The 27,719-nt window shown below is 44.7% G+C and overlaps 1 protein-coding gene across 5 annotated transcripts in view; it reads right to left on the bottom strand.

The window, feature by feature from the left end:
- The window catches only part of tmem108 (transmembrane protein 108), a 50,437-nt gene extending 22,718 nt beyond the window's left edge, over positions 1-27,719 (bottom strand). For all 5 annotated transcript variants that reach the window (XR_015110990.1, XR_015110991.1, XM_086191951.1 and 2 more), the window contains exon 1: positions 27,586-27,719. The gene's annotated coding sequence lies outside the window, so the exon portion shown is untranslated. The remainder of the gene's footprint in view (positions 1-27,585) is intronic.

Below are 27,719 nucleotides of genomic sequence, written 5' to 3'. Positions count from 1 at the left end.
ACACACACACACACACACGTGCAGGTAGAAGATATAGAGCCTGACAGTCAGGGACGGACCCCCGTCAAACCCTGCAACACGCAACGAGACCTTCAAAGGCTGCTGCAACTCAAGAGCTGGAGTGAACTCCAGCAGGAGCAGAAGCTCCACTGAAACTTCTGATCCCGCCGCTGTGACGCTCCTCCGGTGAAAGTGAAAAGAGGAAGTGCATCACTATCTTAATGAGAGCTGCACAATTAGTGGAAATTCAATTAAAACCAACATCACCTGTTGGAATTCTCAAATCACTGGATGGTGCAATGTTGGTTAAAGGTTCATTCATTTTTTTTAAACTTTAGAAAGCACATTGGTTTCATACAGATCCCCGCATAAAACCGCACCATTATCATTTAATTATGATGATGTAAAAAAAGGTTTACATTCCCTTTAAAATGGCAAATCATATTGCGATATCAGTCAAAATAATTGCAATTCATTTGTTTTTAAAAATTGTGCCACCCTGATCTTAATTTTCTCCATGTCAACGACTGATGTAAGCGGTGAGAAAGAAGAGCAGTGGGATGGAAACACAGCACTAATTCAACGCAGCTCCCCGCAGTCGAATAAAAACGGGGATGCATTAATCAGAAGACGACACCGACACCAGAGAGTTATTGATTACAATCGTTGTTTTCCGTCTGAATTACACTTTCATCTACGTGTGCTTTGCATCCTGGTTTGTTTTCTAAGGGTGTGGGGGAAGAAAAAAAAAAGTTCCATGGCAACCGACATGCACACAGACAGAAATCATTACCATGGCAACCCAAATAGTACATTATATTCAAATTCATTCATGGGGACAGGTTTGGGTGTGTGTGTTTGTGTGTATGTGTGTGTGTGTGTGGGGGGGGGGGGGTTCAAAAATTCCCACTTAACATGGGCGGAGTAACAATCCAGTAACACTCTGCTTGCTTTATATTTAATGTCCTGATGTCAGGCCCCCGGTGCCTAAGGGTCCAAATTTGAATACTGAAGGGGGGGTTGGGGGGTGGGGGGGTAACTCAAGGCCAATGTTAGGTCACCTGGGACAACACGATGAAATTAGCCTGTCACTCCATCTCTCCTCGGACAGCACGGATAACAATGCTTTTAATTTTGGACTTCCCTCAATTCTACGGTTATGTATGGGGGGGGGGGGGGGGGTGTGGCGGCAGGCTGGCTGTTTGCTGCAGATTTCAAGTCTTTCCATAACAAGAGGAGGAGGGCGGGAGGAGGAGGAGGGAGGCGGGAGCGGAAGGAGACGTGTGAACGACAGTGCTGTGCTCTCACAATCAACTGAAAAGAGGACGTCCAATCACAACTGATGCCCCCCCCACTCCCTCTCACGCTTTGGTTAGTCTCTCAGTGGACGGAGCTTCTGCCAGCTTCTGTATGAAGACTCAATGAAGAACAAATGAGTGATAAGCGCTGATTTTATTCATCATCCTGGACTGACACAGGCATGACCATAAAATGCTTGTTGCATCAGTTCTGAAGTCACTTCATCAAAGATGTTCATGGCCCCAGACGTGATATGATCTACAGCTCTAGTTGTGAGTCACTCTTAGCTCCGCCCTTCCACAGCCACCCAGGGGACGTGCCCACTCAAGAGGGCGGCCATTTTTCCTTTGATATTGTTTTAGCCTTTGATTGAAATCAGCAAACAGCGCCTGATAGTGCTGGAACTAGCGAGCACACGTGCTTCCTGTTCTCGTGTTGATGAGGTCTTAACCCGGGCGTGACTGAGGCTGTGACTAAGGAGTGAGGCTTTCACCTTTGGGGATGATGGCGCCATCTTGGTGACCTTGCAACAGCTGCGTGACACCGCTTTTGCAAGATTTATATTTCAAACGGGCGAGCTGATTACTGATTATAACTGTTATGAAACCATATTTTGTTTGTGGGAGGGTTGGTGACTCATGCTCAAGAAAGACCTGCGAGGATCTTAATTATCCGTCTTGGCTGCACAATGATTACAAGTATCGATTCGATGCAACAACAAGCTTAAATTGAACGCAAACAGCTGGGAGCACATCTCCCAAGATGCACCCGTACTGCTGAGTCACTGAACTGCGCCGCATGTGAGAGCGCTGGCCGTCAGTCGTGGCCCTGGGTGGTGAACCCGGCAGGATGAGTTGCTGGTGCTGCGTCACGAGGGCTGGCGGAGGTTGCGCAGGCTATCAATCAGCCCCCCCACACACAGACAAACACACCCAACCCCCCCCCCACCCCCCACCCCAACCCTTTCCACACTACAGCAACACAGCAGCCATTAAAGGAACATTACGGCCCAGCGTGCCATTGAATCTGACCCTAGCCACAGAGGAGGCACATCAGCCTGTGTTACTAGGATACACCTTACCTGATTACATAACAGGAAATAAATGCATAACAGTAAACACAATTTGATTCCAAGCAAAAATTGCAGATCAGGATGGATCATATTAAGAATATGGACGGACGGCATCGAAAAAGATTCTGCTTTTATATCTTTTTCCAACTCAGTGAAGACGCAGGGTGCAACCTTTTCAAAAGACAACTTTCAAAGGTCCAACAGGTCAATATTTCCGTTTTTCGTGTTATTTCAAGGCTAAAGTAGATCCTGAACTGGTACCCACATCGATTCTTCAGCCATTCAGATCATGGGTCATGCTCACTGACGTGTTTCTCCTTCCTTGAGAGACAGATCAATCAGAGGTCTCCAAGGTGAGGAGAGGAGCAGAGGTAGAAATGTGACAGAAAACGCGCCCACTAACATGGATGATGCAGGTGGTTACAGAAATAACAACTCTGGTAAGCTGCGCTTCTCTGATTGTCATACAAATGTGATCAGTAAGAATGAAAACAACTGTAAGAGCAGGAGACCAGCAGGAAGAGTCCCTGCAGCCTGGTGAGGACACCCGTTTCTCAGGAGCCATGTCTGGATCTACTCCTACTCAGAACAGATGTGAGAATTCAACCAATCAGAGCTGTGATAAACTGATCATCCACCCCAAAACAGTACTAAAGCTCCTGATTGGTTCACCGGGCTGTCGCTGACTAAACAGTCATGGAAACGTTAGTAGAATAAATACAACTCTAAGTGCAGTCATTGTAGAAACGGATTCAAAAACAGTCATCAAACAAGAACAGGAAGTTGTACCGGTGCAGATTTTGATGTTCTTCTGACTGGGTTTTACGCCACACAGTTGTCGTGACCTTAACAGGAAACGGGGCTGCTATCATTACAACCACGACCGGACCGCACGCTTTTTTCCTCTACGGATTAAAAACAAATCTAACAACGTGGTACTTTAATCTGCCGTGTCGATTCTTTAGTTTTACGTGTAGGCACGTTGTCATTTTTGGAGGCACTACGAGCAATCATTGTATCGGTCAGTACTGGTCATATTTTCAGAAATCCCTCCAAATTCGCTCATGTCTCTTCTCTCTCATCATCAATGATGAACCATAAATATAAGATTTATGGGCTTTATTCCCCAAATTTTTTAGAAATATGATAATAAAAATATTACTATCTCACATTTAAAATGTTTGTCAGTGCAAAAGGTGAATATCATACATACATGTATTGTACAATATTGCAGGTTTCATGATTTTTCAGCTCCTTTACAACGTAAAAACAAACCCCAACTTGGAGCCTCACTCCTTTGTACTGAGCGTAGCTACAGAATCACCAGCCATCTTTCAATACCCGACAGTACTGAAGCAATTTTAACAATGTCACCAGTTTGATTCCCAGCCCTGTACTGCAGCGGGCGTCCGAAACTGCACCAGTTAACTTGACCACGGGAAAATGCCTCCAGCTTCACGTCTCACATCATGCTTACATTGATAGATTTAACATGCTCAGTGAGCAGGCTGTCAGCTCCCATCAGGGTTTCCACCCTCTTGACACCCCCCCCCCCCCCCCCCCCCCAGGTTAGCATATTCTATATGTCAGGAGGGAGCAATGAGGACACTCTAGCATTCACCTCAGCCTGCCGATAATCATTCCGTTCGGACCGTTGAGCTGAACCCAGGTGCAGGAAGATCCAGTAGCAACGGTCCCTCCTGCGTTGCTGCTGTTTGTTTGTGTGTGTGTGTGTGTGTGTGTGTGTATCTTTCGTTAACTTTGGCGGCTTCTGTTATCATCACTCGCATCGCCATCACAAAAGATGAATGAATGGATGAGTCGAGAACTCCCTCTCAGGAAGTACTGACGTTCAGGGGCGCTCGAGGAGAAAAGCAGCGTCACCGGCCTCCGCATTACTCAACACCACACACACACACACACACAGAGCCAGGACCAATAACTAAAGCAATTCATCAGATGACTCGTGGCCATTCGTGGGTGTGTGAGACACCGACGAAGAGCCCTGGCCGACTAGAATTCACACTGGTATTTATGGTTCGCACAGATTTACAGGAAGAATGTTTTAGTGTATGAGCTTCCTGTGCACTTCCTGGTTGGTCCAAGTCTTTTGAACAAGTCCAGATATTGCAGTTATGGAAACTGCAAGTCAGGTCAGAAACTGAAGTCAAGTCAAGTCTGCAGGCAATGGAGTCAAGCCTGCCTGCACCAACGTCCAAATCAGTTTCCCAAGATTTGTGATTTTGGTGAAACCTAATCTAATCCAAGTCTTCATGGTGTCAAGTTTAAAGTTGCATGTGTGTGCATACACACACACACACACACACACACACACACACACACACACACACACACACACACACACACACACACACAGAAACTTGCAAGGATGTGGCACTGGGATCCTGGAATGTTAACATACTTGGCCACTTGATGGGTAGTAGTTGGGTACTGAGTTAAATTTGCACCTTTTGAGTGACGGGACGTGTGTGAACAGACGTGTGTGAACAGACGTGTGTGAACAGACGCTTGCTACCGAGCCACCACAGTCGTCAGGTTTTTGAGTCTAAACAGACCACTCGTTTCTGCTGATTCACTTCTACAGGCAGTGAGTCACAGCCAAAGAAATTCAAGTCTCAAACACACAAACTGGCCGACACAAGAGCGACTAGAGTTTGAGCGTCAAATCAGATTTACATCCTTATTTTGTCCAAGCCAAGTCTCTAGTCTCACATCGGGTCTTCGATGCAGTCAGTATGTCAGTGTGTACAGGATGTATGCATGGAAGTGTGGATTAGCTGCTGGGCTAAAAAGATCCAATCCAATATTTGGGAGATTACTCTAACCCAAGTTTTAAGTTTTCAATAATTCAACTCTCCTAAAGTCAAATCTGATCTGGTCATTTTTTTCAACAAGTTTAAAATCCTCACTTTGTTGCCTTCATTTTTCCCCAAGTCTGGGTCGGCTCTTGTAGGCAAGCAAGTAGAGCGAAGCAGTGGAAGGTGGCAGACTCGGGCAGCTCCTCCAAATCACTCTCAATAGAAGACCAGACAGTCTGAGAGATCCAGCAGGAAGATTGAATCAGTGGTAACACACACCTAAGATCTGGTTAGGAACAAAGAGTGAGACAGGTAACAGGACCCCCCCGAGGAAGAACAGACACGCGATGGACTCGTTACATCACTGGAAAGACAACACCCGGGGCACAACAGCAAGGACGTGGACTGATGGAGAGACGAGTGCTGTCGGAAAAAAGACCTGATTAAAGGAAACCTGGCAGACCGAAGCTGCACTGGACAGATCAAACTGATACAACATCAGCACGGCAAAAACCAGGTAAATGATAGACTTTCATAACAAATCTGTCACTGTACTGAACGTGACAGAGAAATGAACAGTGAGATGACGTCCACCACTGCATCCAGGCTGATGGATTTCTCCTGAAAGTCCTCTCGAGGGGTTGGGATCTGGCTTTTTTTTTGTTATCAATCTCTATCACATATACCTGGAGACCTGGGATATCAGCACATGCTGCGCTCCAGCATATTCCTGTTCTCCTGAGAGTTATTTAGCCAGGCAGTAAAGGGCAGACATTGAGATTCAGCTCACCCCCGCTTCTGTCTGAGTCGTAAATATCCCTCCATGTCTCTCTCTCCTCCTCTTTCGTCTTTCCATCCCTCCGTGACTGACTGAGGGGACTGTTCTGAGCTGATGATGAAGAGCAATGTGAAACTAGAGCGTGTCGTGCCCCGCTATATTTGTCACAACTGCTAACGCAATCCAAAAAAGAAAAAAAAAAGAAAAAAAAAAGGTGACTTCAGATGGCGGTTAAACACACGTCACACCTCCCGCGAGTGCCACACCACTCGCCAGAGTCGTATAGTTCGGCGCAACAAGTCTGAAAACAAGCCAGGGTTAGGAAGATGAAGTCGTACTGAGATTATTGGGTGTAATCCTGAGACTGGAATATAATAAATAAACAGTGTCATGTCTCCACTCTATTACGGTTAGCTTCAAGTGACTCATGTCTCAAGGGGTCCATTCACGTCTTTTCTGCAAGTCAGAGCTCCTATTCTGAGAGCGCGACCTTCATTTGTGAAGGAGCTGAAGTGCCACACTCCCCCGTTCTCAAAAAAAATTTAAACTAGAAGAAAAATACGCAAAAAAATTGTGCAGGAAATCAAAATGAACCTTCAAAGCCCACTTAAAAGATTTTTGAGGTCTTTTTATTTTTAATTTTTTTAAATATTTGTCTGTTAATGTTTATGGCATCAAATCTGGCATGATTCTGTATTTTGCAGCAAAAAATTGTTAGCGTAAATCCCGGTAAGCACCAAAAAAGTGCTAATTTACCTCCATTAAAAGTGCACGTTTTCAATCCCTCAGCCATCAGAGCACAAGGTTAAGATTTCACTTTATTGTCAGAGCTTCCTAAACTTGCCTCCACATAAATAACGGAAACACAACACTAAAACAGGACAAATACCGCAATATGTATGACATCACAAAGCGGCTGTAGCGCATCACCTTCAACAGCCCGTGCTTAGCCCACCCTTGAGCCTTGCACCCCACTTAACACTAATTTAATAATTTGAGTCATTGATTTTATTCCTCTGAGCGACAATCCTTATGACAACTATGCAGACTTGACTATTTCGGGCTTTTAATCGTGTCTAGCTAAAAGGTGCAAATTCATGCCATTTCCACTACATCCACTAGGGGGTGTTGCATGCTGCTACTACACATTTATACACCTGAACTCATGGGCGTGTTAGCATGGTTGTCAAAAGTGTTGGGTTTTGGTTTTTTCCGGTGGTTAAATGATTGCACGGTCTGATGTCACGATTGCAGTAATCGAGCACGTTCGAACAGATCTCAGCTCAGCGACGGTGAACGAAATTAGAGAATACATCTTAATCCTAGCAGCTTCAAATACATATGAATAATGTAGAAAAATATCCTTCACCAGTTATTTGCTCAACAACTTTGGGGATAAATTAATAATTGGACAGCGTTCTGAGCCACGATGCCTAAGAAAAGCCAACCTTTCTTTGTCCTTTTTTTTCCCCCTCCCCGTCTGGATCTGAAGCTCCTCGGGGGAATAAAACATTTGATCAAAGCTCCATCTCTTCTGCCTCACAACCTCATCTCCAGGACCATTACATCTCACGGTGCCGCTGGACCTGTCAGGCCAACAGACGGATTGATATGTAAAGCCTGTCTCTCCGGCGGGGGCCGCATCGATTATTGGACCAGCTCTTAATGAGGCCACAGTATCGGATAATGAGCACATAATCCTCCACACCACGGCTGTCAAAGATCTAAATTTACGCCAGGAAAACAGGCGGGGAGACCTTTGATGAAGTATTTGACCTCATCAATTAAAGATTATTTGTTCTTGATAGACGCACCTCGGCGGACTCTCCTCGCTGTGACGGACTTCTGCGGTTCCAAATTTGGATAAGGAACATTTCTGTTTCTTAGTTATGATTAATTTGGACAAAGAGGCTCGCAACTGGTCAGCTGGTGTCAGGCAGTCAGAGCTGGGCAGGCTCCTCCCAAGATGTCATATATAAATCAGCTGAATTAATTATGAATCACTTGTTTGGTCAAAGTTATTCTACGTCTGTGTTACTATCGCTGAAATAAACCCAGAACTTTGACAAGGCATTTCAAAATGGAAGTGCATAATATTCAGATATAAATGTAAATGTGAGCAGACGACTCGTCCAGTTCTTCTTTTTTCTTGAGTGGATGTACATTTACATGTTGTATTTGTACGCCTCTGTAAAAATACATGTTCTGGTAACAATTAAGAGATCACTATGAACAAATTCGTAACGACACTATGCTACCCAGTACTCCGTGCTGCAGCCTCTGCTTCCTGTAACAGCTCTGATTGGTCAGCGGTGTCACATGATACAATCTGGCGACATCCACGGTGAGAACAGCCTTAAGCCATTTTCAGCGCAAAAAAAAAAAAAAAAAAAAAAATCAAAACTTTCAAAAGAGTTTCAATAATATTCTGGATTGTTATGCAAAGACTCCTAAAAGTCACTGAAGTTCTAGGCTGGATTATAAAACTTCTGAGGGGGAAAATATTTACAGAATAAAAGTGCAGTTCTTTGCCTCCAGCTATTTCTTGCTAGAAGCAAACCACTTTTTTTGTAATTAATTGGTTGTTCTGTTACAAAATGAAGCAATAATGAGTAACAGGAGCATTCATTTCAGGTTGTATTACTGGACACAGTAACTGGAGTGATCCATCCATCCATCCATCCATTCATTGGGGGGGTGGAGCCTATCCCAGCAGCCTTCAGGTGAGAGGCGGGGTTCACCCTGGACAGGTCACCAGTCCATCACAGGGCCAACACATAGAGACAGACAACCATTCACACTCACAGTCACACCTACGGTCAATTTAGAGTATCAATCAGCCTCGTCCCCTCTTGATGTCTTTGGACTGTGAGAGGAAGCTGGAGTACCAGAGAGAACCCACACAGGAACAGGGAGAACATGGAGACTCACACAGAGAGATCCTGCGCTGGAGCCGGGGCTCGAACCTGGAACCTTCTTGCTGTGAGGCCACAGTGCTGACCACTGCACCACCGTGCCGCCTGACTGGAATGATATTTCTCATAATCCTGTTTTTCTATGACTCAGTTTGGTCAAGTATTACTGTAACGTGTTACTTCTGTAACTCTGCGGCGCCGCTGCTGTGTGTGTTGTCCGTTCACGGATCCACGACAAACAAACAAACAAAGCATAAATTCACATCCACTCAAACTCCCTAAAGCTGAAAGATGTCAGAAGTAAAAACCGTTCCAGCTCCGTCAAGTGGTCTCCAACAGCAGTTCTAACCCAGTACTTGATGCTACAAAGCTGCAGGGCCTCTCTCCTCCTTCGTTTCCCAACTGTCTTTGCTCTCTCCTTCTTTAATGTCATGCCATCTTTTCCTCGGCGGAACATCGTCTCTCGAATTTTTTGATCTTGACTTCAGGCCCTCTCTAAATGCTCACAGTCAACCACAGAGATTTGTTACGCTGTTTTGATACTGGGTTGGTTTTTTGAGTTTTGTTTTTATAAATGCTGAGAAATTATTTAAAGACATTCAACAAACAAGTGAGCAGGAAACCTACTATGACTTACTGCAGGCGTGGGCATGCCTCTGCGTGTGGCGCCATAATCACTGTACTGTGTGTTACGCCACAAGACAGGCAAACAAGGTGGAATTGCTTCACACGATTCAGAGGACGCGCCCCGCGTGGATGCCTCAGACGTGTCTGCCGCGTTACACAAGCAGCAGCATCCTTTTCAAACACCAGTGCACCGTGTTTGTGTCACCATGTCGTCAGGTGAATGAAACCGCGACTCACCGGGTAAACAGTCAAAACAGTGGCTTGTCAATAGCGGGACAAGGTGGGACGGGATAAGTGACACGGTCCTTGCTTGATTCTGCTTGAGCAACTTCATAGTAACTCTTAATTGCGCTAATAAATTCTATTGCCTAATTTTACAGCATGAATCATTGGAATTTTTTTAAAAAAAGAAGAAAGATCTGTTTGAGGGAGGAGGAGCCTAAATGCACAAAGATCACACGCGGGCAACTGAGAAGAACGCGATTAGGACAAAAGCAAACCACTGAGACTGAGAAAATAAGCTAAATAAAAGACTAATTCAGCAGGAGAGACTCACAAGACTGACAAAGAAGTGATCTGACAAAGACACAAAGCAGGTAAAGAGGTGATTGGATCAACGAAAGAGGGGCGGGGCATGAAAAACTGATGAACGGACAAACGGGTGATACACATTAATACAAGTAATCCATGGATGGATAAATAGGTAATAAATACCAATAAAAACTACACAGCCAAACCCAAAAATCAAAAGAATCCACAAACTATGACAAAGTGAATCCTTAATATGGGCTGTTATCAGTATGATGGTGGCAAAGCTGAGTTTTTATAGCGCTTTGTTCTTCAGAAGCTGAAAGTCTTTGTGCAGAGGGTGCAGGTTGTTATCTAAAACGGGATTAAAGTGACACAACTTACTTGACCATTTTACAATTTCATCAAGAGAGTTTCTGTTCTTTATAGAGAAGCTTCCGAACCGTGGCACAGAGGAAAGTGAAACCAAAAAAAGACCAAAAATTCTTTTCCCCAACAGAATTCACTACAAAAGTGGCTTTTTGAATTTCAAGCCCCTGTGAAACGACTCATTTAGCTGTGATCATTTCATCAGTGTGGTCCGATGACACTGAGCAAGTATGGAGGAGCCGTAAGATTAAATCTTTTTATCCGTGCTCATGTTAACGGAGGGTTGAACTGGGCGCTGGAGGGCTCGGCCAAAGGTACAATAATCCCAGGCTGTAAAACCTGACAAAGACGGGAAGTAGAACCAACCGACACGTTAGGAGAGTGAGGCAAACTTCAGAATCACCAGTCCAAGGGAGGACCCTGACAAAGCTCCCGCCAGTCACTGAAAACGTGTCACTGGCGGGAGAATCCGTGCGGGGGGAGAGCGAGAGCTAACACCAGGTTTTCCTGTTAACGTGATCTGCAGCAGGTAGAGCACCTGTCACACCTGACCGCCTGCCAGCGAAGGCGACTGAAGAGCTGCTGGCAGACAAACTGACCCTTTGGAACAAGCCAACGCAGGTCAGGAGCAACCGCCAGCGAAACACAATGACTCAGACGAAGAAGCCAAGCGTGACTCAAAAATTCGTTCCTCTTCCACAAAAAAAGGCTGAATCACCAATTTTGTTGATTTTTGTTTAACATCCAAATGAGGACATTTACAGGACATTTTCTTCAAACTGCGCCCGGGGGGAATTTTTGTTGACTTTTAAGGAATCACAAATAAGAGAAACAACACAGCTCTCCTAAAAAAGAAAAGAAAAAAAAAAAAAACCTGCACGTTGTCATGATTTTAAATTATTTTCTTTCTCTTTGGAAAAGAATAAAGGAAGAGAGAAGCAGAGAAATGTGTTGTTGGGAAGATGAAGAAACACAGCCATGTCAAACAATTTCAGGATGAAGAATGTGTCATTTAAAAATATCTCTAAGCCAAAGCCCCCACCAATTTATCTTCTGCTACTTTGAATAATGATGTGCGACTGTGCTTTGGTTTCCTGTTTTCTATTTTCAAGCTTTAGTAAACAGTTAGCAACCACCAGGGGACACCTCAACCAATCACATCTCACGCCTCTAACTGCTCTCCGCCCTGATTGGTGAGACACACGGCGTTTCTAGCTCCGGAATAGTCGATAAAACTCTTCTCCAGACGTTTTAAATTGAGACAAACAGACAAGCTAACAACAGCAGAAATAGCATGACACAGCAGCTGCAGTGCAACGCCGAGGGTGCTGTCAGCCGCCATCTATCCCCCAGCAGCCCGGCAGGCATCGGAGTGAACACGAGGCCTCCCTGAACGCACCTCGCACCTCGTCTACAGAGTTAAACATCACAAGGAGCCGCTGATACTTTATCACAGAGAGCAAGAACACTTTGATTTCCTGAGCCAAATCTTCAGGCCCAGAGTGAGAGAGAGAGAGAGGGAAAGAAAGAGAGAGAGAGGAGCGCTAATGGTGCACTGCAGCACAACTGCTGCGACATTAAACCGAGAAGGACCATTTGTCAAAGCGCCCTATGTAAAGCAGTTTCTGGAGGGAGAAGAGTCAGTCTGCTGTCCAATCTGCTACCAAAGTGGGCAAAATTACAGGTGTTGTCAGCGGACATCCCGCCCAAACTTCCTCTTCCCTCCACAGGTTCCCGACTAGCGTTTGATGAGCAACTTCCGATGCAAAAACTGGGTTGAGAGACGATGTCGACGAACAGGTTGATTCTAAACTAACACAACAAATGCAGGCAAATCTTTAAAAAAAACGACAACAAACGGATTAAATTAAACCGGATTCATCAGCTCTTCACATGCATTTCTATATTTATAGAGAGTCAACACACAACAGAGAGAGAGAGAGAGAGAGAGAGAGAGAGAGAGAGAGAGAGAGAGAGAGAGAGAGAGAGGAGCTTGGTCTTGGTCTTGAAGTTGAGATATCTGTGCTTTATCTTAGTATTTGCACTTTAGGGAACTTTGAATTGTAGAGGAATAAAAATACAAAAGAAATATTGTACTTTTCTACAACTGGTGCTTAGCAGAGTGACAAATAAACACGGAGAAGCTGCATTTAGTTGCCATGCTGCAACTCAGTGGAACAAGCGACCCATGGAGGTCAAACTTTCACCAGGCGCGGAGATCTTCAGAACCAGGCTGAAAACTTTCCTCTTCTCCTCATGTGCCTATTCATAGTCTGCACTCTCTCTCTTTTCTTTTCTCTTCATTTCATTTGATTTTACGCTCATGTCTTTCTTTTTCCTTCCTGTATTTTAATCTATTCATGTAAAGCACATTGAATTGCCCTGTGTATGAAATGCACTACACAAATAAAATTTGCCTCGCCTTGCCTTGCCTTTTTGTCACCAGAAACATATTTTGTGCATTAAACATGCTTAAACCTGATGAGGGAAATAGATGATCGAATTTGATGCCCGCCGATTTCAAACGTATCCAATCAGAGCAACACGCCTGGAGCAAGAAACACTTTATCCTAGAAGCTGACGTTTCCCTGACGGGAGCACACAAATATCATGTAGAATATGTCATTTTTACTTTTCATACTTCATACATTTTTACTTTTCATACTTAAGTCAACCCTCCATTTAATACTTCACTACTTTCACTTAAGTCGAATTTTAAATAAAACCATTTACCAGAGGATTATTTTATCAGGGTGCTTCTACTGTAGCTACGAAGAGGAACTTAATGCATACCAAGTCCTAAGTATGCTATTCGTAACATTAATGACCCAAAACCAGAAATTCAATGTTCAAGATTGTCAATCCTACTGTATTTGTTTGTGTGTGTGTGTGTGTGTGTCAAGTGCAAAAATGAGAGCGCAGTAACAGCTTTGCTTAGCTAGCTAGCATCGGGATTGCTTGACAGAATTTTACAGAACAAGGTTCTCCAAGCTAGCTCTTAAAGTATTGCTGCTTTTATTTTGAAGGCAAGATCGCTGCATTGGGAGTAATTTTTGTCAGCCACTGATCCAGGATCACGCCTAACAAGAGAGACAAAAGAAGAAGAAGAAGAAAAAAAGAGTACCATTGACTTCTTTTACTTGTAAAAGGCCTGATTAGCATGCGGCCGAGCTACATGCTGCAACATCACATCCACTGAGGATAAACTACTGAACTTCCCTCACACATCCTCAACGCACTGATATTGAAACCAAAGTTAAGTTGCACATCTAAAAGATTCACATTATCTAAGAAAGTAGCTCACATGAAAGCTATTTTAGTAGCCTGGAGGCTAAATTAAAAATGTAGTGGTGCAAGAAGACAAACGAAGGGTGGAGCCCCGCCTTCTTCCTCCAGGTTTTACTGGTTTTCAAACAAGATGTGGGCAGCACGCTGGTGCAGTGGTCAGCACTGTGGCCTCACAGCAAGAAGGTTCTGGGTTCAAGCCCCGGCTCCATCACGGGTTCTTTCTGTGTGGAGTCTCCATGTTCTCCCTGTTCCTGTGTGGGTTCTCTCTGGTACTCCAGCTTCCTCCCACAGTCCAAAGACATCAAGAGAGGACGAGGCTGATTGATACTCTAAATTGACCGTAGGTGTGACTGTGAGTGTGAATGGTTGTCTGTCTCTATGTGTTGGTCCTGTGATGGACTGCTGACCTGTCCAGGGTGAACCCCGCCTCTTGCCCCAAGGCTGCTGGGTTAGGCTCCACCCCCCCAGTGACCCTTAACAGGATAAGCAGAAGAATGAAATGAAACAAGATGCCGGGGTTACCACCAACTTCCAGGCGGGAATACCACAAACAAGCCTAATCCCTTCAATCCAACATCACCGAGGTAACCAGGCTGGACAATGGTCCGGTCACCACATCAGGGGATGAAAACAACGATGGTCACAATCACTAATGTGTCCGATTTTACAGGTTAATGCAGCTGTGGCATTCAAAATCTCCAGATGCAACTTTGTTAGTCTTAATGTGCAAACAATAATCTGAGGTTTATCCCAAATTTATCCAAAAACCAAGATTAAACATCAAATCCGGGGCTGGATAAGACTGTGGTTGTGGTCTGACCTCCTCTGTTCTCTAAAAATAAAGGAATTAAAGGAGGAGAACATCTGGAAGGAAGACACCACGGTGCTTTTCGGAGTCAAAAATGTTGGAGAAATATTGTGTTTTTCATAACGCAGACTGCAAGCGAACTATGAGGTAACCATAAAAGGAAGAAGCAGCAGCTTCGGAAGTCCTCTTGTTTCAGAACAATACTATGAATTTCAAGTTGTAATGGAACAAATATGCAACAATGGGCAGTGGAATTTACCCCCTTTTCCTGCATATATATGATATGACATTTTTACAAGAGCGACGTCCGGCACGCTCCACATTCAGGAACGTCCATGAAGTAGACACAACTCTCCCGTGTCCTTACACTTCCTGCCTCACCCTGAGGGCCGCGTACACACTTCTTTTCTGAAACAATCAAACACACACCTCAGCAGTCATAGGCTCAAGGAAGTTCCCTACGCACGTTCCTAATTTTACCTCTTGACGCAGCCTCTTGCCTGATGACAATGGCAGGAATAAGAGGCAATTGGGGGAGTGTGTGTGTGTGTGTGTGTGTGTTGGCGGGGGGGGGGGGGGGGGGGCTGTTGTTTGGAGTATTGTACCTCGTTTCCTTGAGCAGTGCAGCAGGGACCGCTGAGAGCCAGCTGGGATCAGAGTGGAGCTGCATCCGTAGAGAACGTCCAGAGATTTCCCGCCGGGTACGAGCACGTGTCCGGAGCAAGAGAGACGGAGGGAGAGATGTTGTATTGTTCTCTCTCTCTCCTCCTCCTCCCGCCACTCCATCCCCCCACTATTACTGAGACAGATTAAGTCCAAGAGCTGCAAGTCCTGTGTGTGTGTGTGTGTGTGTCTGGCTGCATGTACACACACACACACACACACACACATCACATCACATCAATTAGGCCGTCTCCATGCGATTCAAGCTGACTGAGGAAGGCAGATGCACTCGGGAGAAACATGACAGGGACAATTGGCCTGAAACCGGAGACTTTACTGACGGCTGATTGCTCAATTCCCGCCCCCCCCCCCCCCCAAAAAAGCCTAATGAGCCGAATACATCAAGATTAGATTTCATGTGGTGCAACACAGATACTCGCATGTTTGTGACTGACACACTCCAGCAGTGACACAGTCATCCCTCCAAATAAGGCTGACCTTTTGTCTTCCGCCGGCACAGAAGCCAGCGATGATTAGAGAAGCAGCCTGGAGCTGGAAAGTGCAAAACTTGATGGAAAGGGAGCGTTGTGACGACGGCACTCCCGGCAGTTACGGAACCGATGTTTACCTGGAGGTGACAGGAGATATGACGCCATGGGGATTAGGACAGGATTGACATTTTAAAGTGAGATCCTGCTGCGGCGGGTCCAGTGGGAGTAAAGGGGTGGGTGTGCGGGGGGTGGTGGAGTTGTGGCACATTATTATGGATTAATATCACAGAGCAGACAGCACCCTGTGGAGGCAAGTAGGAAACGCAGGATCAATTACTCCCTTGATGCTGAAAAGCTGTTTATGTCGACATTTCCTCCACATAGAAAACTGGACAGAGAATATTAAGGAAGCAGGTATCAAGGCTAGCGATAATAATGCAAGGACACAAAAGCGTCAACTTTAGCCGCTGCCTTTCGTGGAGGTGACACGTGAAGGGAACCCGGTCATTTCACAAATTCTCTGCGAGCGCTACTGAGAACAATGTGGTTGTCAGAGCGTCACAAGAAAACAGTTGGATCCAAAATTTTCCACAATATCCAACTGCATCGGAAAACTCCCAAAACAAAAAGAGCGCAGTTTTGTCTGGTGATAGCCCCGAGTCCCAAAGACAGTCCATTTAAAAGGACATAAAAATGGGGGGGGGAAATTATCAAATTTTAGAAGCTATAACCCAAGAATGTTAATGTTTTTTTTTTCCTTATATCATATTTCCATTTCTTCTCACAAATTGATAAATAGATCATTTCAGCTCTTAATCCAAAGCAGCAAGCCCTTTATAACATTCTCTTGGAACGCTGAAAGCCCGCGTCTGAAAGTGGACCATGTGGTTGAAAATGACTGTTATCAGGCTTAACAGCTGTGGGTGCAAAACAAGCCAATTATTTCCCCCTAATTTTGGAAGTCGGATCGGCCGCTGATGTGGAGTTAGGAAGGACTAATACTTCAGAATACCGAGCACTCGCCCTATAACAGGACTCTGGTTGAGTAACTGAGTATTAGTGGGTAATTGCGTTGAGCTTTTGGTGTTGCATTGAGCAAGTGTGATGCAAGAGGATCAGAGCAGATCAGGGCATAAGCCTTCCTGAGGAATGTAACTCTGAAGACAGTGTTTAGTAAATAACATTGTTTCTATGGGTGCGCGTTAGCTTCCTAGCTAACGTATATATCATTGTCAGATATGCAGCATCCACCGTGAATCCCTCTCAGATGCCTATCAGAGCAATGATGAAGCAATCAGTGCAACCGCTCAGCGCACTAATTACCACCGTTAGCCTCGGGATGCCCACTGTGTCCCTGTGTGTGTGTGTGTGTGTGTGTGTGTGTGTGTGTTCAGGTGTGTCACTCTCCAAATGCGTTCCATGAGAAAAATGTCAGGCTAGCAGACGTTTAATTACCAGAGGTTGAGGAGCTTCGGTTTGCAGAGGGTGCAGATGTTATCAGAACATTCAATGGCTCTTATCAGTTGTAAAGGGGAACTTAGATTTGAGGAAGAACAGTTCCGCACTTCCTTGTAAAATGACGTCCAAGTGACAGATGCCTGCTATTGGCCATGGAAATCTGATCAAAATGAATTCGATGGTATTCAAATATAGCGGGAACGACCTTGAAGGAACAGGCGAAGGTTACATAAGGGTACTGAACATGGTACTATTAAGGGTACTTACCAGATTATGTTGGTACTACAGAGCACAGGCTAAGGCTGCATCAACTGCTATCAAATTTCAGAGCACGGGTTCATATCCAGGTGAGGGTAAATGTTCAGAAAAAAAGAAACCATGTAACATTGTCCTTGGCGATGGCAGGAAGAGTTTGGTCTCAAATGTCATTACGCATCCCAAAATTTCACACTGTCAATACTTCTGACAACATTTGTAATACACAGTTTTGATTATCAGAACATACGCGAACTGTGTTTGATTCGCCAACTTTAGCAGCACACCAGGCGATTGGGAAGTTTGGACTTAGCTTGACAACAAATATTTCCATCCATCCATCCATTTTCTACCACTTATCCTGTGAAGGGTTGCGGGGGGGGGGGGGGTGGAGCCTATCCCAGCAGCCTTCAGGTGAGAGGTGGGGTTCACCCTGGACGGGTCACCAGTCCATCACAGGTCACAGGACAGGACCTTCTTGCTGAGAGGCAACAGTGCTGACCACTGCACCACCGTGCAGCCCCAATATTAAATTTCAATTATGATAAAGAAAGTGCCAATACTTCAAATAATGGATAACATTAACCTTTTACCTCCAAAATCTTTCTTGAGTCAGAGCGGGAAATTTTTTGCCAAATTTGAAGAAATTCCCCTCAGGGTGTTCCTGAGATATCGCCCTGAAACTGGCTTGTAGTACAGAATTAGAGGAACGCGTACCACTTTAGATCAGCTGACACTTGCGTGCTACCAAACACTGGTGTGGGTGATGAAAGCCTCAAAGTACTTTTAAATGTGTACTTTCGTGCTTCTAGTCGTAATTTTGGCTGCATGTTTTTCATACTTGCACTCTATGAAGCTGATATTTTTGGAAGGCAGCATACAGCCATTTATCAATGATAATAAACAAATGATACGCACCTCCCAGCCTACTTCAATTTACAGTTTTTGTGCTGTTTGAAGCACAATAATAGCGGCGCTAACACAATGGTAACAGCCATTTCATGAAGCGAGTCCCATCACTCGTGGAGGAATTAATGAATGGCAAACAGCAGCGGAAGAAGCCGCACTCAGCACGCTTTGGATGAAATCTGTGTGTGTTTTAGTGTGTGTCGTACGCATGTTCACACATACGGGGTCAGCAGCGTTTAATGCTAGAGATGGAGAGGTGGTTCAACAGAAGCCTGAGACGGAGCTTTGAGCTGGGGAGGGGTTCATTTGGTAAAAACAGGCTAGGACTCCATCACAGGCTTGGGTTTAAACTGTCGCTGAGCAGAGTTGAGAAGAGCCACAGGAAAAAGAAAAAAAAAAAAGAGAAAGAAAATGAATGTCAATGCCATTCCGGTGGTCTGTTTACGGCTATCGTGGTTAAATGTCAGATGCTTGGCCCCTCAGGGACATGGAGCTGGCTGGCAGAGAATTAGCAGGTGTCTGTCCATCCATCACCTCTCTCTTCTGTGTGATGTTGGGACAATACAGCGAGATGAGCGGCGAGATCTATTATTAGTGGACGAGAAGAATGGAGGGAGCGCCCGGAGGGGGGAGGAAACAAACCAAAACCTCAGCGTCATTTTTGAGGGTTGCTGTGGTGACACTTTTCTGCAGGATGTGCCTGAAAGCACCACAGACTTACATCCATCCTGTTGCATTTTTAGCTCCCTTACTACAAATCATCAGGATACTTGACATAAACAATTTTGTTCCTAAAGACAAAACTATTCCGTACAGCAGTGCGCCCCCCCCCCCCCCCCCCCCGCCTAAAACCTCACTTCCTTCCTGATTGGAGAATTTCATGAATGTTCTTTGTCTTCAGAGCCTGGTGAGTCATACAACTGCACACAAACACATTCATGGTGTTGCACACTTATGTGATGTTGGCGATGGGAATGGTGCATGTATTAAGGACTTAAAAATTTAAGTAATTATCCAAACTATTTCCATTTAAGTAGTAGAAATATCTGACATCCCTCACCTCTCATGGTGTCCCTGAGCGAGACGCTGAACCCTTGAATAGTTTTTACAAATCACCCACTAGGACTCAAGGATGACCCGAAACCATAGTCGAAGGTTAAGGTCAAATCGTGGAGGCATACAAGTTGCCCATAAATATGTAAAAAAAAAAGGAAAGAAAAAGTCAATTCGGACATTTAATTTTGACAGTATAAATCAGTTGTAGTCGTAGTCGTGGAACAAGAAGGAACCGACTCAATCACGCCACGTGCGGCAGAAAACCCGATCACAGAATGATGGGAATAAAAAGCTCATTATTGCTCATTTTATCAGAAAAGCACTGATTTGTTTTGCCACCCCAAGAAATTAAGCGACGCAAAAAAATCAGCCAGGACTGAAATCTTAAGGAGAGGACGGACACGCGGTCGTGATCACATAGGAGACAACGAGGCAGATACGGAATCAAACCGACGGCAGGTACGTGAACTCTCATTCACAGTCCGGTACAAACACCCACATCACCACTACAAGTGTTTTTAAAGTGCAAACGGCCGGTGTGCCCAATTTATTCGCAGCGCCTGACAAACCCGAAACATAAAGTCATCTGTCTAAAGGACACTCTTCTTCAGGGAGGGGAGGGGTCATTCCTGCAGCTTCAGCAGCATTTAGCTCGTCACGCTGTTGGTCATTCACAGCTATGCCATGTGGGAATAACATGGGTGTGAACACAGTTGGTTTTTTTTGTAGTTCAGTGAAAATATGTGAACTGTGAAGGACAAAAAAATATTTCTACATTTGTCCAGTTTGTTGTTGCTATGTTGCCTCCTCTCTGCTGCCAATGCTGTACACTCACTCCAGCATCCCTCCTTTTGATAATGCCACTGTCTCCATGGTGATGATGTAGCCGCCACAAACCACCATCAATACCGGCACCACAAACACACTCACACACACACACACACACACACCAGACGAAAATCCCCCTGTGCCACTTATTTAATCTACGCATTTTTAGGCCCAACTCCTTATTCAATTTTAATGGCGATTATTTGAAAGCTTCCAGGCCTCTGGAGCCGAGAGCAAATAAACTGTTCTCTAATGTTTGAGGTCTCCCAGAGGTTTGTAATCCAATGATTACAAAGAAATTCCTCAACACCTTTGGCAGGGAAGACATTGGTAACTTGCTGTTCTCCAGCTCCGCTGTCGGACATCCACCTTTATTATATGAAGCAGAACATTTTGACGCACTGTCGCAATCGTCTACATACTTCTATTGAATTTGACACAAACACAAGGAGTGATCAGTCCCTTTAGCCCATCAATCAGATTCCCTGGCAGACCTGAAATGACTCGTATGCAGCAGGGGTACAGAGAGAAAACAATTGTTTTCATAAACTGCTCTTTCCAGGCTGCCTCAGCTCAAACAGCTTGAGGATAAGACAGGAAATCCAAACGATTGCTTTAGCTGACTGATCACTAATGAAGAGAGTGTGTGTGTGTGATAATGAAGCTTCGATTGAGAGTCCAGGAAGGGTCAAGTTAAGATGACCAAGTGTTTAAGACAGTAGAGGAAGTTGTTCCCGTCACCTTAGTCTGACACAATTAGCTGCCGACAGTGACACAGGAGCTCAGCAATAAGCTCCACTATAGAGGAGGGGGCTCATCAGTCACTCACCAGCGTATGTTAGCGCTTTAATCTGTGTCCTCAATCACTTGAGGCTGGCAAATACATTTGGTATGATTTTAACAGCTCAAAAGCTTTGCCTTTCAAATAAAATAGCAAACGAAGATAAGTGTGATTTACTTTAATTAAGAAGATGGTGTGAAAAGTGTTCATGAATGAGTACTTAATAAAAACTACCTTTATGCTTTTGATTTGAAGAAAAATTTGGCACAGATAGTTCAACAATAGTGCGCTGCAAAGACGTGGTATTTTTGGAGGTTAGCATCAACAACAGTTCCCTCAGCCAAAATTGTATTCACATTTTTTTTTATATTAAGATATTTTCACTGAATTTTGTGATGTATTGAAATATAGGATTGTAAGACTTACATAATTGATTATGCAAAGTAATCTTCCCAAAACCGTTAGCAGTATAGAGCTAACGTTATGCTACAAAAAAACTACACTATGGATGCTTGACTTCAATATTCCCACTACTCACTTCCAGCTTCCTCTGTAGTCTCATTTCGCCATTTTTTTTTTTTTTTACCATTTAGCAACTGCTAACCGCTATTTTAACATTAAAATATTGTAAGCTAGTGTTAACTACAGCCTAACATCAGACATTTAAATTAAAGTCGTTTTTTTAAGAACTAGGGCCTTTCCCATGTTTGTTTTTTGGTGTTGATGCCAATGTGAGTAAAAAATTCCAGTAATTGACTATTTGGATCAATATTCTTTTTTAATATATATCCTAACAAAAATATTTGTAACTCATGACAAAGACATGCATTGTCTATCTATCGTCGTCTTCCACTTATTCCTTACTAGTAAGGGTCATGGGGGGGGGGCTGGAGCCTATCCCAGCATCTACGGGCGAGAGGCGGGGTTCACCCTGGACAGGTCGCCAGTCCATCACAGGGCCAGCACATAGAGACAGACAACCATTCACACTCACAGTCACACCTACGGTCAATTTAGAGTATCAATCAGCCTCGTCCCCAAATTGCATGTCTTTGGACGGTGGGAGGAAGCCGGAGTACCAGAGAGAACCCACGCAGGCACGAGGAGAACATGGAGACTCCACACAGAAACATCCCGCGCCCGAGCCGGGACTCAAACCCAGAAATGCATTGTCTAGCTTTGTAGTAATTTCAGTAACTAATAAATTCACGATATCAGTGCTCTAATAGACAAACAAGGATATTATTTTTTGATTCATAAAGCCACTCTGCCTGCACTGTTCATAAAGCTAATATTGGCTGATATCACCTGGCTGATTAATACAGATATAGCTAAGCTAATATTAAGTTGTGCTCTTTAAATCTCATTTATTTTATGACGAGGGAACCAGACGCTCACAACTGCAACACTGGTTTCCAGGTTTAAGGACTCACTCCTGCACCACTTTAGCAGCAAGACTGAGGAAGTTGCCAAAGAAAACAATGAGGCTCCTTTTTCTTGATAGAAAAGCACTTTGCTTCCTAGTTAGCCAGGGTCACAACCTGCCATCCATTAGAGGCTCGCAGTAATCCTGATAGGTGAGCCCAGCCTCAGCCCCTGTAATCATTGAGCTGACACCTGCTGATATTACCCCCACTACCCCCTCTCCACCACATAACCCCCGAGGGCTGCCCCAGGCTGGATTTGTAGGGCTAACGTGTGGCCCCGAAGAGGACTTGTTCTCCACCCAACGAGCCTTCTCATAATCCTATTAGACCCAGTCATCTGTGCGGTGTTCAAAATGTGCTGGTTGATCCTAAAACACAAACCCTGTGTGTCCCGAGGAGGGGTGTCACCCACAGAGAGAGAGGACTTCATCCCTCCCCACGTTTCACTTTCCATACACCGTTGTATGTCAAAATGGAGGGAAAAAAATACGATCAGTTAAATTAAACAGGTTTTATCCGTCTGACCCGGGCCTGTTTTAGCTTTTTTTTTTTTCTTCTTGTGGCAAGGAAGTTAGATTAGACCCTTGTCATTTTGGAAGAAAATAATTACATAATCAGAGTCGAGTTGACAGGTTTATTTTTTTCTTAAAAAAAAAAAAAAAAGGCAACAAATGAGAATTGTTTCAACGACTGTGGGGATAAAGACTATAGGGTTAAGCTCGGCCTTATGACTCTCTTGTACAAAAGGGTACCAGAACTGTTTTAAGCCTTTGCACTTTAGGGAATTAAAAACAGAATCCGTTCAAATGCACAGGATGCAAATTCTGCTGCGAGGGGCCTCTCAAGCACAAACACGACAAACAAACTTGGTTGATAAATTGATTTGCTAAATATCATTAACGCTATTAATGATATTTAGCCTCTCTCCAACAGGGCACAAAGAGAGCATGTGGCTCAGACAATGAAACAACTAAAACCAGTCGTAAATAAAGCACAACAGCAGCAGCAGGAAAACATTAGCGCTACTCTTAGCAACAGATAGCTGATGTTTTACATCAACAAGCTAACGACGACGTTCACAACAACGCCAGCAACGATGACTGACCCGACTGCAAGAAAAAGTCAAAGTACACAAAAGAAAATGTAGAAGTATCAGTACCTAGTGAGTTTTTTTAATTACTGCATTTTAGGGTACTGCAATTTTATTAGTTCCCCTTGAAACAAAAGTTATACTCATACTAGTACTCGCCAAAGGCTACAGCAAACATTTGCTCATGTAATCTATTCAATCTAGCTCAGTATGAGATGTTTCTTAACGCACAAAATCAAACTGAAATAAAAGCTTTGCCGCCCCCCCCCCAAAGAAAACAAAAATACAAACTGAACTGCGTGCTAGCAAACGGCAGAACCGCTAAACAGGCTAATAAGAATGCCATCCGTCTGGCCAGCAGTTACAGTTTGCACAAGTAGATTAATAGAAATTTGATATTTTTTTTTCCCCCATTGTGTTCTCTATGCTGCCACCAAGTGGCCAAAACATGGAGTTCAGATGGCACGAACTTAATTCCTCTTACGTATACGGCAACATCCACAAAAGCTCCATTGTTTTGCTAAATGTGTGAAAAACAGACCCAGATTTTGCTGAAAATCTCAATCAAAGTTGAAACCTTTGTAAAAGTTTCACCACCCGCGGGGACAACCGCACATATTCTTCAGTTTGTTGTATGAAATACTCCTGAGAAGCTCTAAAGCGCCACGAAAATCATCTTACATAACACAGCCGCGTCTCATGAAAATGAACTTATTAGGCTCTTGAGCCCCTTGGGTCTCTCTTGGCACAGAGGGTCACCATCAGTGGGTGGAGGTGCAGATCGGAGTGGCATGGCTGCAGCTGGGGAATGTGAGGAATTCCCCTTGTAAACACGTTGTCCTCATGCTCGGACGGTCACCACGCTCTTATCTCCTGGTGCCCATCGCCCCCCGGTATCGTCATAATGGTTAGTTATTCATTTCTTCTTCAGTCTGCTTTTCCTGTGGTCGGGGGCAGGTGGGGTTGCTGCTGCAGCCAGGAGCCAAGTCTTTTGTTTACCTGAGGAACCACGTGGTTTATTATTCACTCTGAAACCCCCCATGGGCAAACAGAGCCAGCTCTGATACGACTGTATACAGTGTAGCGGCTTTCCAAATGTCAACACCTTGAAAAGGGACTTTTTTTTTTAAGACAAGCGTTCTGCATGACTAGCCCACACTTCCTCTGTTCCTATGGGACACCCCCCTCCGTTGCTGATAGGATCATACGTGGCTGAAGGGGAAAAATATTTTTCTACTTGGTTGAATAGAGTGGCTTTCGCTCGCCTTTCAGCATGCTACCTCCCCCGTGGCTCGATCCCCGCTAAGCTCAAATGAAATTCATTCCGAAAGCAGCCGAGTGCCTTCATTGCCTCGTGGCATTTAGTCAAACACAGGAAAAGAAACGTCAAAAGCTGGCTTTCCTCCCGTTGCTTAGGTGAAATCCTGTTTTTGCCACTCGCTGTTTGGTCAGGCTGGGGGACGGCGCGAAGTCCATCCTGAACACATACTGTGGAGCGTCCGGGGCCCACGGGGGCTGCATTCCAACTCACGGTGTACCATTCTCCACCAGTCATGAGGGATGCTTATTAAAACCTGCCGTAGCCACATTCCCTCGACAACTTTCCCATCAGCTCCGACTCTTTTTTCTTTTTTCAACCACACAAGAGTCAGAAAGCAGATTTTCCTCGTTTCCTGGAAGTGCGTTTCTGTAAGGGAGGTCTTCGGATGGGAAAGCTGATAGTTTCCGGGTGTTTTTCAGTGATAATGTGCTCTTATCCTGACACTGCTGATAAGAGAGCAGCTGTGGTGATTGTTCTGCTGCCGCTGCCCTCGGGAAACTCTTCCTAACGCTGGCGGTAGAGTTCCCGCCGAGGTGTCGAAAAGACGGACATGCACTTTGCCCTTCAATATACTGACCAGTAGAGAGAATTAACGGGAAGTGCTGACTGGAAAATCCCCCAGATTAAATGGTAACTTTCATTTTTAAATCATTAAATCATTCATCTAGCTCAGATTTGGCTATGGGACTTTTTTTTGGGGGGGGGGGGGTGAACTTTGTCTTCAGGTTAAAACGCACAAGTGCGCGTCCCGAGGGCTCCCTGGCACGCATTGGAAGCCTTGTGTTTGGGAGGGGTACTTCATCAATATTATTTGCATTATTATTATTATCGCATACATTTGCAAATATTTGTTCGGTTTAATAACATCAAAAACTAACAAGCCCTCAAAATAAATCCTGTATCACTCACGTCCTTCTCGTTTTTGCCTTCTCCAGAAGTAGTTTGGCCCGTGTGTCCTCTTTTTCGCTTTGTTTGTAATTTTCTACTTTTATATTTTGGTGTTTTGTGTGCATTTATATGGTATTGTTCTATCTCTTGTGTTGGCGTTTGTTTATATCGTAAAGGAGTTCAACTTGACCTTTTCTCTGCTTCGTTGGATGACCGGGGAGGTCGGGCACATTTTCTGTAGGCTGGAAGGGTGTAGGACGAGCCAAGGCAGAACCCATTAAGTTTTAGGGCAGATTGATTATAGCGCCACCAACTGATTAAATTAAATGGGGTTTTTTTTATCCCCAATTCCAATTCCAATTTGGTGGGAAACACTGTAAGAACTCGCCGATGCGTTACTGTGATCAGGTTACTAACAAAACTTTTTTTGTGTGTGTTATGGATTGTTGATCAGCACGGTGGTGCAGTGGTCAGCACTGTGGCCTCACAGCAAGAAGGTTCCAGGTTCGAGCCCCGGCTCCAGCACAGGATCTTTCTGTGTGGTGTCTCCATGTTCTCCCTGTTCCTGTGTGGGTTCTCTCTGGTACTCCAGCTTCCTCCCACAGTCCAAAGACATGCAATTTGGGGACGAGGCTGATTGATACTCTAAATTGACCGTAGGTGTGACTGTGAGAGTGAATGGTTGTCTGTCTCTATGTGTTGGTCCTGTGATGGACTGGCGACCTGTCCAGGGTGAACCCCGCCTCTCACCTGAAGGCTGCTAAGATAGGCTCCAGTCCCCCATGACCCTTAACAGGATAAGCAGTAGAAAATGATTGGATGGATTTATTGTTGATCAAACATTACAAGGAATCTGTATCACCTTTCCAGCCCTGCGTGCACAAACATGATTAAAGGTTTCAATTCAATGCAAAGTTGCGTCAAAACAAAAGAGGCCTGAATCGCAGCACGGTGATGAAAACATAAACGTCCCGTTATTCCTATGCTCCTTAATACCCGTTCACGGTATTCCAGCTCACCGTGAGGAAGCTGTCAGCTACAGATGTCATACCCCCGCTGACCCCGCTCCCTCCCCTCAACACAGTGACACACACGGCACTGGGGGGGGGGGATCGTCCTCAGGAACAAAAGGAGAAGAGGGGGGGTTTCTGTGGAGCACTGGCAACCAAACATTCCTGTCACAATGGAGAGAGCTGCTAGCAGGTCCAACCCAACGCTCCCTAAGTAGGTGAAAACAAAGCCGGGGCTCCACACTCCAGCAGGGTGTGTACTGGTCCCAGTTTGTTCTTGGTGGTCCTGTGTTTTAAAAGAGTTCTTCCTATTATCTGCTTTGTTGCTGCCATGTTGCCCGAGACATAAAACACTCCAAGGGCACTTGGGGCAGAGATCTGACAAGATTGATGGCTTTTTTCTTTTTTTTTTTGCTCTTCAAGAACTTTTTTTTTTTAGACAGAGAGAGAGAGGGGGAGAGAGGGAGAGAGCGAGCGAGAGCAGCATCCCATTGCTAGAACTGGGAACACAGCCAGCTGCTCAAAGAAATCTCTTCAAGAATAAAGTGTGATGAATCACCTCAGAGATCTTTTTTTTTCCTTAAAATATCCATCTTTTTTTGCGGGGTTTGACAAGGCTGAAAAATCAAATATGTCCTTATCCTTTTCTCTCTTTTTTTCACATAAAACTACTTTCTGGAGTCCTCCAGCTGCAGCCCGTGACGCTGTATTGATTTCACTTCCATGCAACACAAGCGCGATGTGATGAGGTATAAATCAGAAATGCTGCATGTTCTGGAGCGCTGACAGCAACTTGGATGTCACACTGCAGCCACAATTCTACGATCTGATCCATAGGTGGCTTCTGAATACACAGGAGAGGTAGATTTTCTTTAAGTGGGTAAATAAGAACTCGTCTTTCTTACCTATTGCACAAGGTGTGCCGTAGCGTCGGGTACTTGTCGTATCCGAGAGAAAAAGCAACCTCCTCGCCGCGGTGTGACACTTCTCACCTCCTCCGGACGCACATGTTGCCAGGCTCCTCCGAGAAATGTCACTA

This window comes from Aulostomus chinensis, chromosome 21 (genome assembly GCF_037954235.1).
Source record: "Aulostomus chinensis isolate RoL2024-O1b breed Wild chromosome 21, RoL_Achi_v1.0, whole genome shotgun sequence".
Classification (NCBI taxonomy): Eukaryota; Metazoa; Chordata; class Actinopteri; order Syngnathiformes; family Aulostomidae; genus Aulostomus; species Aulostomus chinensis.
This window is presented reverse-complemented; position numbering and strand designations above follow the sequence as displayed.